Raw genomic sequence first — 3,193 nt, 5'->3', positions numbered from 1 at the left:
AGTACATGAATTTTGTGCACCGGGCTATTAGTAACAATTATAAGAGAAAATTGGATTTGAAAGTCCCCATCCAATTTCTATCTGTAACCTCAGCACTAAGCAGGGTTTGTGGAACATAGTAGGTGTTCAATATATACTTGTTGTATAAATGAATAAAGTTATCTACTAAATTTAAGATAAGCAGAACATATGATTATCTGCTATGTGATAATAATTGAACAAAGTACTGCAGAGAAATGACTAAGATATTGTTTGAGATCTCAACAATTAAAAAAGTTCAATTATATTTTACTAGGGGCCCGGTGCATGAAATTCGTGCACTTGGGGAGGGGGGAGTGTCCCTCAACCCAGCCTGCCCCCTCTCACATACTGGGAGCCCCAGGCGTTGACCCCCATCACCCTCCAATCGCAGGATCGGCCCCTTGCTCAGGCCTGACGCCTCTGACTCAGGCTTCAGGCCTGGGCAGGAGACCCCCAGGCCCCTCTGATTGCTGGCTCCGCCCCCCGCCCAGGCCTGATGCCTCAGCCAGAGGAGTTGACCCTCATCACCCTCCGATCGCTGTTCACTGGATTGGCCCCTTGCCCAGGCCTGAGGCCTCCGGCAGAGGTGTCAAGCCTGGGCAGGGGACCCCCAGCTCCCCGCGGTTGCAGGCTCTGACCCTGCCCAGGCCTAACGCCTCTGGCCAAGGCATTAGGCCTGGGTAGGGGACTCCAAGCTCCCTGTGATCTCCCACTCTGCCCCTGCCCAGGCCTAACGCTTCTGGCCAAGGCACTAGGCCTGGGCAGGGGACCCCCCAGCTCCCCGCGGTTGCAGGCTCTGTCCCTGCCCAGGCCTAACGCCTCTGGCCCAGGCATTAGGCCTGGGGTTTCCTCCTGCTTTCCTTTTCGCCTCCCTGCATTGTGCCTACATATGCAAATTAACCGCCATCTTTGTTGGCAGTTAACTGCCATCTTTGTTGGCAGTTAATTTGCATATCACCCTGATTAGCCAATGAAAAGGGTAGCAGTGGTACACCAATTACCATATTTCTCTTTTATTAGTGTAGATGTTACTTTATTCAATCACTTTGTTCAATTGTTCATAAACATCTTACTTGAAAACAGATGCAATAGAGTGAATTTCAATATCAATCAAGAGTCTAGAATCAAGATCAGGAAAAAAGAAGTTTTAATAAGCAGTCAATATCATGACAAAGGGCACTGCTGGTGGGAATGCAGACTGGTGCAGCCACTATGGAAGACAGTATGGAGTTTCCTAAAAAAACTACAAATGGAACTCCCATTTGACCCTGTGATCCCACTTCTAGGAATATATCCCAAGAAACCAGAAACACCAATCAGAAAGGATATTTGCACCCCTATGTTCATAGAAGCACAAGGGGCAGGAGGGAGTGGGGTAAGAGATCAACCGAAGGACTTGTATGCATGCATATAAGCATAACCAATGGACATAAGACACTGCGGGGTACGGGAGGCCAGGGGATTGTCAAGGGCAGGGGGAAAAAGGGACACATATGTAATATCCTTTGTAATACTGTAAGCAATAAAAAAATAATAAAATTAAATTTAAAAAATAAAAAAATAAAAATGCAGAAACTGAATTTTATCATATAAAAAAAATATATCATGACAAAGGCATGAGACTAAGAGCAAGTAGCACCTCACCTGGTTCTGGTGATGAGCACCTTAGTCTCTTGGAAGCTGAAATAGGAAATAGGTGTGGCTGGACACCTGATTTATTGTGGAATAGGAAACCCTGCAAAGAAAGCACAACCATGCGTGCTGCAAAGCATCAGTAGCCATTGTTTTTAGTCCTAAATACTGCCCTTCAAATTGAGATTGAGACTGCATTACTTTCCATAGAACTGGTGTCATATTCTTTTGAATTCGTGTTCAGTGTTTGTAAACAATTGATCAAAGTGATTGAATAAAGTAACAAAATACAATTGAACTTTTTTTTTTAATTTTTAAAGGCTGAATCAGTATCTTAGTCATTTCTCTGCAGTACGTTGCTCAATTATTGTCACATAGAAGATAATCATTTATTCTTATCTTCATTCAACAAGTATATATTGAACACCTGCCATGTTCCATGAACCCTGCTTAGTGTTGAGGTTACAGACAGAAATTCTTAGGATATAGCTCCAGAAGTGGGATTGCTGGTGCAAATGGCGGTATCATTTTTAATTTTTAAGGAAATTCCATACTGTTTTTCACAGTAGCCACACCAGTCTACATTCCCACCAGCAGTGCATGAGGGTTCCATTTTCCCCACATCCTTGCCAGCACTTTTTATTTGTTGCTTAATTGATTATAAACCTTGAAGTAAGCCAGTCAGAGAAAAACAAATACCACACAATCACTCTTATATGTGAAATCTAACGAACAAAATAAACCAATGAACAAAATGGAAACAGAGGGATAGATACATGGAACAGACTGATAGTTATCATAGCAGATGGGGGAACTGGATGAAAGGAGGTGAAAGTATTTGCTAAAGAATATATATGGAGCAGATTGCTGCCTCACACAATCACTTCAAAAATACAATTAAAAGACGAATGGATATCATCCAAAACCACAGGAAGGCTGGCTGAGTGGAAATTCTACAACTAGAAAGAAAGAGAAAAGCATACTGAGACTCAGAGGAGGTGCGGAAGTAAAATACAAACGTGCGGAGGTGCATGTAGAGAGGGCCGGCGGCTGAGGACACGATTGTCTTTTTCAATTGGGAGGGAGTTGCAAGCTCTGAGCTCCAGCTCTGGGCAAGTCTCTGGGGATCCAAACTCATACGGGAGAAACGGAACTGTCTGGCATCGGTTGGAATTCGAGGGAAGCTTTCTCTTGGAAGTGCTCACAGCGATTGCTGGGACACTGAGACCGGGGCCTCTTAGGGCAGGACTGAGAGAAGCCATAACTGCTCACTCTGCCCACCCTGTTGATCCCCTGGGACCCTGCCCGGCCCAAGCCTTGCACAGAGGCTTTTGCATATGAAAGGCCCAGTCCTTTGTAATCTGAAAATTACTTAAGAAACTGCAGCTGGCCCAAAGCCCCATGCAACTTGCATTTCTGCAGAGCTGGCTTCTGCTGATTAGCCTCAGGTAGAGGCTAGATTAGCACCTCCTTAAAGATCCAGGAGCAAGTGTGCCTGTGATCAGAGTGGGACCATCCAGATTGCAGCTCCTCAGATCCA

The sequence above is a fragment of the Myotis davidii genome, unplaced genomic scaffold, assembly GCF_000327345.1.
Source record: "Myotis davidii unplaced genomic scaffold, ASM32734v1 scaffold1681, whole genome shotgun sequence".
NCBI classification, from domain to species: Eukaryota; Metazoa; Chordata; class Mammalia; order Chiroptera; family Vespertilionidae; genus Myotis; species Myotis davidii.
The sequence above is the reverse complement of the archived record's forward strand: the minus strand, read 5'-3'. Positions refer to the sequence as shown.